Source organism: Scylla paramamosain, chromosome 12 (assembly GCF_035594125.1).
Source record: "Scylla paramamosain isolate STU-SP2022 chromosome 12, ASM3559412v1, whole genome shotgun sequence".
Classification (NCBI taxonomy): domain Eukaryota; kingdom Metazoa; phylum Arthropoda; class Malacostraca; order Decapoda; family Portunidae; genus Scylla; species Scylla paramamosain.
Window position 1 is genome coordinate 13,265,448 of NC_087162.1, and position 10,000 is coordinate 13,275,447.

At 39.6% G+C, this 10,000-nt stretch overlaps 2 protein-coding genes across 7 annotated transcripts in view; one reads left to right on the forward strand and one right to left on the reverse strand.

The window, feature by feature from the left end:
* Window positions 1-10,000, reverse strand: part of LOC135105698 (tudor and KH domain-containing protein homolog) — an 88,412-nt gene that overhangs the window by 45,188 nt on the left and 33,224 nt on the right. Inside the window, exon 2 of the mRNA XM_064014095.1 lies at window positions 6,131-6,203. The gene's annotated coding sequence lies outside the window, so the exon portion shown is untranslated. The remainder of the gene's footprint in view (window positions 1-6,130; window positions 6,204-10,000) is intronic.
* The window catches only part of LOC135105700 (arrestin domain-containing protein 17-like), a 57,940-nt gene that overhangs the window by 17,899 nt on the left and 30,041 nt on the right, over window positions 1-10,000 (forward strand). The window lies entirely within an intron of this gene.

Sequence of the window (10,000 nt, forward strand, 5' to 3'; positions counted from 1 at the left end):
TGTGTTCTGTTTGTCGTTCAGGTTCCTTGTTGAACTGCCACTACTGTAGAGTTATGAAATTCTTGAAAACCCCGATAGATACTGAAACGTTTGCACGCTCCTTAGACAATAAAACTCTACTGGATCATTTTATCAAGGATGGGAAAGTAAAGGAATAAGAGTTAAAAAGTTTAAAAGATTGTATGGCCGTGTCAAGAGTGAAAAAAAAAAGAACATGAGATTTCAAATTTAAGCTTTTCATCCCTGTCTTTGTGTGTGTGTGTGTGTGTGTGTGTGTGTGTGTGTGTGTGTGTGTGTGTGTGTGTGTGTGTGTGTGTGTGTGTGTGTGTGTGTGTGTGTGTGTTCCTTATATTTGTTGTAGATATATTAGCATTTTTATTGTAATATTTAATAAGGATAACATGTCATCCTGTGGTCAGTACATTTTCATGAAATCTCTCTCTCTCTCTCTCTCTCTCTCTCTCTCTCTCTCTCTCTCTCTCTCTCTCTCTCTCTCTCTCTCTCTCTCTCTCTCTCTCTCTCTCTCTCTCTCTCTCTCTCTCTCTCTCTGTGTGTGTGTGTGTGTGTGTGTGTGTGTGTGTGTGTGTGTGTGTGTGTGTGTGTGTGTGTGTGTACCTGTCAGTCAGTCAGTCAGTCACAAAACCAAAGCATGAACAACAATCCCAAACAATCCCAAACAATCTAACAATCACACACCAAACAGCACAGACTCAAAGAACAATGGCAAGGAAGGAAACTCTCTTGAATTTCGAGTAGAGAGAGAGAGAGAGAGAGAGAGAGAGAGAGAGAGAGAGAGAGAGAGAGAGAGAGAGAGAGAGAGACCCTCCCACACACACACACACACACACACACACACACACACACACACATAAAGAGAGAGCACGGATACCTAAGCGTGGCAGGTGAAGGCAACAGGCGACAGGTGACAGGTGACAGGTGAGGGAGGCCTATCAAGCGATGCAGGTGATCGTGTCTTGGGAGCAGTTTGGGAAAAGTGAGGAAGGGAAAACACCAATAAAGACAACCACAAGTATTGCTTAGATGAGGCATATGGCGGCGGCCTCCTCCTCCTCCTCCTCCTCCTACTGGATGCTCTTCGCTCAAACATATAATTTTAAAAGTACCACGCGTTTTCTCTTCTTCAAACTTTTACTTCTGATGGTGGTCATTTGTACGGGAAAATTCCAGATGTCTTTGCTACTACTACTACTACTACTACTACTACTACTACTACTACTACTACTACTACTACTAGTACTCCTACTGTTCCTGCTGCCTGTGAATCTACTGGTACTGTTTCCTTCGAGCACTCCAGGGACGCACTCAGCAAACAAAGGAACAAAGGAAAGCGTGATTTTGGTGTGTATCTCAAGTTCGCATCTTTCCATTCATTCTTTCATTCTTTCATTCTGTCTGTCTGTCTGTCTGTCTGTCTGTCTGTCTCTCTCTCTCTCTCTCTCTCTCTCTCTCTCTCTCTCTCTCTCTCTCTCTCTCTCTCTCTCTCTCTCTCTCTCTCTCTCTCTCTCTTTTCACCCCCTCTTCTTTTTCAACTTCCTTCACTCTCCCTCTTCAGCAAGTGGCGTGTATATCTTCCTCTTTCCTCCTTTTCCTTCTAAGTTTCCTTCTCCTTTTCCTTCTTCCTCCCTCTTCCTCCCTCTCTAAAAATATGTTCTTCATTATAATCATCTATACAATTTTTGCCTTTCTTCTCTTCCTTCTTTCCTTCTTTCTTCTTTCCTTTTTTTTTTTTGCTTCATAATCATCGTCACCACCACCACCACCACCACCACCACCACCACCACCACCATTAGTGTCATCATCAACATCACCCTCATCGTCATTATTATTTATTTTTAGTTCTCATACATATTTCTTATCTCATCTTGCACTCCTACCTACTTTACTTTTTCTTTTCATTGTCTTTACTTCCTCTTCTTCTCCTATCATTCCTCCTCATTTTTTTTTCTTTCTTCTCTTTGTCTTTTCACATTTTTATAACTATTTTTTCCTTTCTTCCCTTTCCTCTTTTCTTCCTCCTTCTTTTTCTTGCAGATCTTCAATTCTACAACTGTATTTTCCTTCTTATTGTCTTTCCTCCTTCTCTTCCCCCTCCTACTCCTTCCTTTTCTCCTTTCCTTTCCCCCCTCTCTTTCTATAATTCCTTCTACTTTTCTTCTATTTCTTTTTCCGTAACCTATTCACACTTCAACTATATTTTCCTTTTTATTGTCTCTTTCCTCCTCCTCCACTCCCTTTTCGCTCCACTTCCTTCCCTTTCTCCTTTCCATCCTCTCCCCCTCCTATCATTCCTTCTCTTCTTCCAGTTTTTCTTTCTGATCTTTTCACTTTTCAACTATAATTTCCTTCTTATTGTCTTTCCTCCTCTTCCACTCCCTTTCCATCCATTTCCTTCCCTTTCTCCCACATCCTCCTTTCATTCTCTCTCCTTTTCTTCCATTTTTTTTTTCAAATCATGTCAGACAACTATATTTTTCCTTCTTATTGTCTTTCCTCTTCCTCTTCCTCCTTCACTCCCTTTGCCTCCATTACCTTCCCTTCCTTCATCTTCTCCACTCCTTCCCCATCTCCCCGCTCCATATCTTACAGCACAACAAACGAGAAGCAAGACAAATATTTCAACACAACACAACACACCACAACACAAAGATGGCGCTGACGTGTTGCATTCCCCGCTTTTTTTCCCTCAATTTTTCTTGCTTTTCCCGTGTTTGCCTAACGCGTCCGTGTTTTTTCTCTCCCTCGCTTCTTCCCCCTTCTCCCCCACCTGTCTCTCTCTCTCTCTCTCTCTCTCTCTCTCTCTCTCTCTCTCTCTCTCTCTCTCTCTCTCTCTCTCTCTCTCTCTCTCTCTCTTATTCCTACCTACTTCTTTCCTTTCCTTTCTTAGTGTCATCTTTTCCCACTCACTCTTCATTTAAGTTTTTCTTTATATCATTGTTCATTTTTCGTATTCTTGTTTTTTTCTTGCATTATTTTCCTTTTTTCTTGCTTTCTTCTTCTTCTTCTTCTTCTTCTTCTTCCTGTACTGTCTCTTCCTTTTCCTGTTTTTCGTATTTCACACCACTTTCTTTTCCTTTCTTTTCCCTCCTCCTCCTCCTCCTCCTCCTCCTCTTCCTCCAGCTCCAGAGAATGGGGGGTGGGGAAGAGGCTTTTTCTGTGCCATCCCGTCTCTCCCACCAATAGCTAGAGCAAAATAGTTACCCAGACAGCCTAGTAAGGACCTCATGGTCTGTTGCTGTTTGGTCTTCCTTTGTATTCCTTTAAATTCCTCCTCCTCCTTCTCTTCCTTCGTCTCGCATTTATTTCCTGCAATCTTAATTCTTCGTCTTGCTTCTTCCTATTGTTTTTCTTTCGACTTGAACATCACCACCACCACCACCACCACCACCACCATCACCACCACCTCCTCCTCCTCCTCCTCCTCCTCCTCCTCCTCCTCCTCCTCCTCCTCCTATTACAATAGTTTCCCCCTCCCAAACTTTCCACCATTAACACAATAACATCGACAGGTGTGTGTGTGTGTGTGTGTGTGTTACAGTCGCATTTCTTCCCTGTTACATCACCTCTTCGTTCGTTCTCTACGTACATCGAGGCCAGAAGAAAGAAACACTTCGCTTCCTCGACCCACATACTGAGTTTACTTTGTGAAGACCCTCCTCGCTGAACGTAATCCACTGCTGACTAACTACTGACGAAGGTCAGTAGTTATGTACACTCAGGTTATGTACACTCAACTAATCACCATTTGAATGAGTCGTAAGGTTTAGGTTAATGGTAGTGATAGTTTTAGTGGAGAGAAATCTTTTGAGTGCTGTAGTTAAGGTATGTATTTAGTGTTGATTAAGAGAACTGAAGAAAGTACAGGAGAGGTTTCAGAGGGTATGGGAAGAGTTTGTGTTACGTTTGTGCTCTTCCTTGTGACTGCTGTATTGTAAATTGTTGATAAAGAAAGATGAAGTACAGAGGGAGTGATTTTAATCCCGTTTTACACCAAGAGGAAGACGTTATGTGCACCAATAAATAAGAAGACTGTGGATTGTTTTGAGACTGACTGAGCTAAGTAGTAGACTGTTATAGGAAGGCAAGAAAGGAAGGAAAGGACAGAAGTAGTAATAAGAGTGGGAAAAAAATGAAGGAATAAAAAATTTAAAAAAATAGAGGAAGTATATGACATGGAAAGATTGTGGGTTCTTTTGATAATGTAAGGAGTAGATGGTGGATTGTTCAAGGATGGAAGGAAATGAAGGAGAGGAGGGACAAAGTGAAAGGAGAAGAATAAATCAAGAGAAAGAAGAAAAACTGATAGAGAGGAGTTATGGACTTTTGTTAATGTATGGAGTAGATGGCAGTTTGTTCAAGAATTAAATGAAATTATGAAAAGGAGTGAGGAAGTGAAAGGAGTAAAATAAATTGTGAGGAAGAAGGCATTTAGAGACAGCATATGATGTCATTAATAGGAAGAGGACCAATGAAATCCTATGTGTTAAATAATAGATTGCTACAGGAAGGAAGACAGGAAGGACGGAAAGTAGCGGAAAGAATGAAATAAATGAAGGGGGAAGGAGGAAGACACCCGCAGGGAAGGAAGTAAAGAAAGAAGGGAGTGGAAAAAGAAGGAAGGGATGAATGACTTGAAGTAACGAGGGAAGGGGAGGAATGGAAGGACGGGGAAATTATGAAGAGCTAAAAATAATGTCAGGAAATAGCGCTTGGTTAGGAAAGCATGGAGAGGAGGGAGGGAGAAGGGAAAAATATCGTACAAAAACTAAAATGATCAAACTGTCAAGAAAATACAAAAATCAAGCGAAATCTTGTGTATAATGTGCAACGAGAGAGAGAGAGAGAGAGAGAGAGAGAGAGAGAGAGAGAGAGAGAGAGAGAGAGAGAGAGAGAGAGAGAGAGAGAGAGAATCCCTTCACCTTGGATTGATCTAAAGTGTGTCAAGATTTTCTTTATCTGAGTGGAGCCTAAGTGTGAGTGTGTGTGTGTGTGTGTGTGTGTGTGTGTGTGTGTGTGTGTTAACATTTAAGATGGCTGCCACTTAAACGCAAACGAACACACTCAGTTACACACACACACACACACACACACACACACACACACACACACACACACACACACACACACACACACACACACACACACACACACACACACACACACAATCAATCAATCAATCAATCAAAAATTTAACCAGACACTTGCTCAGTTACACTTAACACACACACACACACACACACACACACACACACACACACACACACACACACACACACACACTCTCTCTCTCTCTCTCTCTCTCTCTCTCTCTCTCTCTCTCTCTCTCTCTCTCTCAGTCCAGCGCCTCAAGTGAAAGTCTGAGGTTTAAGAAAAGAAAAAAGGCACCAGACACCTCATTATAAAGATTTATCGCTTGAATAATACAAAAATTGAATGAAATCACAGTGCATAGTTCCTACTCCTCCTCCTCCCCCTCCTCCTCCTCTTCCTCCTCCTCTTCTTCTCCGGAATAAAAAAAAAAGTAACTGATCAAAGACTATATTTCATCATCACTTTTATTCATTTCGTCATAACTTTCGACATCTTGATGATCAGAGAGAGAGAGAGAGAGAGAGAGAGAGAGAGAGAGAGAGAGAGAGAGAGAGAGAGAGAGAGAGAGAGAGAGAGAGAGAGAGAGAGAGAGAGAGAGAGAGAGAGAGAGAGAGAGAGAGAGAGAGAGAGAGAGAGAGAGAGAGAGAGAGAGAGAGAGAGAGAGAGAGAGAGAGAGAGAGAGAGAGAGAGAGAGAGAGAGAGAGAGAGAGAGTTAACTAATCAACTGGATAAAAATTCCTTCGGTTAAATAGACTCCCGTTAGTGCCTGACATGTGTGTGTGTGTGTGTGTGTGTGTGTGTGTGTGTGTGTGTGTGTGTGTGTGTGTGTGTGTGTGTGTGTGTGTGTGTGTGTGTGTGTATGCGAGCAGGCGTACCTCTAAACCTGTATTCACACAACACTCAAGGTTACGTAGAGAAAATAAACATGCAAATAATGAAAAGTCTGCCTGCCAGCGTGGAATCATCGTGCGCCAGAAATAAACAAGAAGAAATTGCTTAACGGGGTGAAATCGGCGCTTACCTTCCTCATGGGCGAGTCTCTGTGTGGATTTAGTGATCTGGCTCACCTCTCGTGTCCAGCAGATGGCGCCTGACTGGAAACAAACGAACATTAAGAAAACGACTCAAAACTCAAACCCTGTACAGATGTTGCTAGACAGAAACCTGCCAAAACTAGGGTCAATAAATTTTAAAAAGTTCAGGTGGGAAGGAAGATATGAGGAATTTGAACCTAAATAGATGTTATCAGCCTGAAAGCAACGAGCATATAGATAGATAAACAAAATTACTCAAAATGACTAAAACTATCGAAAAATACTGTCGATATATTAAGAAAAGGACAAGTGGGGAGTGAGATATATGGAGCTCAAAACCTGAAACTAACGAAAATTAAGGAAAACTATAAAGAAAAAGAGTAAATGGGAAATAAAGGTGAAACTAGCATGTTCAAGATATATTGTTTGACTGAAACTCAGGAAAATTAAGAAAAGGACAGGAAGGAAGGATGATGTATGAAGCTTAAAGCCTAAACAGACAGGTGTCTAAAACCAGCGAAAATGAAGGTAGATGGAAAACAGGATGAAACTTGCACGTTCAGCAGATGTTGCCTGACTGAAGCTAAAGAAAATCAGTGTCAATATATCAAGGAAAGAAGAGGTGGAAAGTGAGACATATGGAACTACGAACCTACAGTAAATACATGTTGCCTGTCTAAAAGTAGCAAAAATTAAGGTAAATAAAGAAGGGGACGGGTGGGAAGGAAGATGTATGGAACTCACCACGTAAACAGATGTTGCCAAACTGAAAGTACCGAAAATCAAGGGAAATAAAGATAAGGAGAGCTGAGAAATTAGATCTGTGAAGTTCACACATCAAGCACATGCTGTGGATGAAAATAAATAAAATAAAGGTAAATAAAAGAAGAGGACAGGAAGGAAATTAGATCTGTGAAACTTCCACGCCCAGTAGATGTTGTATGACTGAGAATAACAAAAATCAAGGTAAGTTGAGAAAAGGACAAGCGGAAAGTAAGATCCATGCAGCTCAGAAGTCAAGCAGATATTATGAGCCTGAACTGAACTAAACTTAAATTAGAATAACTGTAACTATTTTTTTTTTTTTCGGGAAGACATTTAGCAGCAACTTTTTTCTGAAACTGTTTTTGCCCTTAGTCTCTCCCTTGTGTACAAAACAGAATAATAAAAGAAAAGATTAAGAGTTTTAGGACATTAAGTCAAGCAGATGGTGTGAGACTGAACTGAACTAAAAAGGCACCTAAACGTCTGAAAAATAAGAACTTTGAAACATGAAAAAGGGTGTAATAAAGAAAAATTCTGGAGTTTACTGGGAACAAATGCTTCTTAAGTCGAAAAAAAAAAAAATAGAGATAGATTATAGAAGAAAAGACTTGATGAAGATCTATAGAACATTAAGAAAAAAATGTATCTTATAAAATAAAAGACAGAAAGTAAAAAAATAAATAAAATGCTGCTTAATACGAGAAAGTTCAAATGAGTTATATATGAAAATCACTGAACATTGTCCATTATCAAAAAAAAAAAATTACCAAAAAACACCGAGATTCTGCAGAACACACACACACACACACACAGAAAAAGAAAATTATAATAATAAAAGGCAACAAAAATACTAACACAAAGCAAATCAAATAAACAAAATGTAAAAAAAAAAAACATTTCGAATTTCCCACAGTACTTTAGCTGAAGATTGCGCAAAATCGTCGAAAATTCTATACTGTGGTGCCACCGCGAAGACAACACAGCGCAGCGCAACACAGCACAGCACAGCAGGTGGCCGCGCGGGAAACAAATATATATATGCAAATCAGTTGACAGAATACTATTACAGGTGGTAACGCGGCCACCAATGACGAAAAAACTCACATTAACATGAAATACAACACTGTAAATAACAAGCATGGTTTCCCACCCTCTCTCTCTCTCTCTCTCTCTCTCTCTCTCTCTCTCTCTCTCTCTCTCTCTCTCTCTCTCTCTCTCTCTCTCTCTCTCTCCCCCTCCCTACTGGCTCCCCTTCCCTTCATCCTTCCCTCCCTCCCTCGCTCACTCTTCTCCATCCTTTGTTTTTCCTCTTTCCCTTACTTTTCTTTCTCTTTCTCCCTTCTCTCCCTTCACCTCTCTTTTTCTTCCATTTTCTCCTCCTTTTTCTTACATCCTTCTTACATCCTTTCGTCTTCCCCTTCTTCTCTCTTACCTTCCTTATTTTTCTCTCTCTCTCTCTCTCTCTCTCTCTCTCTCTCTCTCTCTCTCTCTCTCTCTCTCTTTAGCTCTCTTTTTCCTCCCGTTTTCTTCCATTTCCCTTCCTTTTGTCTCTCTCTCCCTTCCACTCTTATTACTTGCTTTTCCCTTTCTTGCAGTGTTCCTGATTCCCTTTTTCTCTTTCGTACCATTCTTCCTTCTTTCACTCATTCGTTTTCTTCCCTCTTTTCCTTCCCCCTGCTGTCTCCTTCCTTTCTCTTCTACCCTCAGGTCCTTATTTTGAAACGGTAAGGGCTCTCGTAAGGGCTCACGTAAGAACTCATTATAAAGGACACAGAGGTCAGGTTTTAATGGATATTATTCCCACTGGCGGTGCAGATTTGTCTCTGATTTATCGCTAGAATTATATACAAACACCCGTGAAAACTACAGTAATATCCTCTATAGCCTGTTGGAAATAAAGGAGAATGTTATAGCTGGTTTTCTTTCACTCCCCTTCCCTCCCTTCACCTTTTTTCGTTTATTTTCGTCTCCTTTTCCTACCTCCTCTTCCTTTCGTTTATTTTCTATTATTATTATTATTATTATTATTATTTATTTATTTATTTATTTATTTATTTATCTATTTATTTATTTATTCATTATTCAGCGCATCTCGTTTGTTTCTTGTTCCCACGCCTTTGTTATGTAACCACGTCGCCCCGCTCTGTTGGAGGAGTCTTGAGAGAGTCTGCTTGAATATTTAAAAATACATGTTCCCAATACTCGCCAGCTTTGAGTAAACAGTGTGATGGTGTGAGGGAAAGACTGTCAGGTTAACATTTTCACTGCTCAGAGCTATATTAACACACCTAGTACTGTAGAAAAGTTTGTTATAGCGTAAATAAAAGAGGAGTTTACAAGGATAAAATAGTCTCTTTATTATGACAGCAATCTCCAACACACGCCAACTTGGAGTAAACAGTGTGATGGTGTAACGGAAGGATCGTTTGCTTAGGTTTTTCATAACCCTTTCTATATCAACACTTCCAGCATTGTAGAGAAATCTGTTATTGCAGAATTAAAGAGATTATAAGGATAAACAGTCTTTTTATTATTACAAAACTGTTTACGAAGTTTGTGCATCTAGATGTCAGTTATAGAGATGTTTGCAAAGAAGAGAAGTATTAAAGAAAAGAGGAATTACAAAAGATAAATATAGCGTCCTATGATTACAAAACTATTGATGGATACTGTAGAACTAAAAAAAAAAAAGAACGAGATGTTTACAAAAAAAAATTATATATATATATATATATATATATATATATATATATATATATATATATATATATATATATATATATATATATATATATATATATATATATATATATAAAGATATATTACAGAGATAAATGTAATGTTTTTTTTTCGATTACCAAACTATTTACGAATACTGCAGAACTAAGAAAGATGGTGTTTGTAAAGAAGAAGTGTTAAAGAATAGAGGAATTACAAAGATAAATACAGTGTCTTTTGTGATTGCAGAACTATTTACTAACTCTGTGGAGCTTGAAATGATCTAGGCGTTTGCAAGGAAGAATATTGTGAACAGCGGTGAGAGTTGAGAGGCCATACAGAGGTCACAGTGACGGCCGTGACGCTGCGTGGTG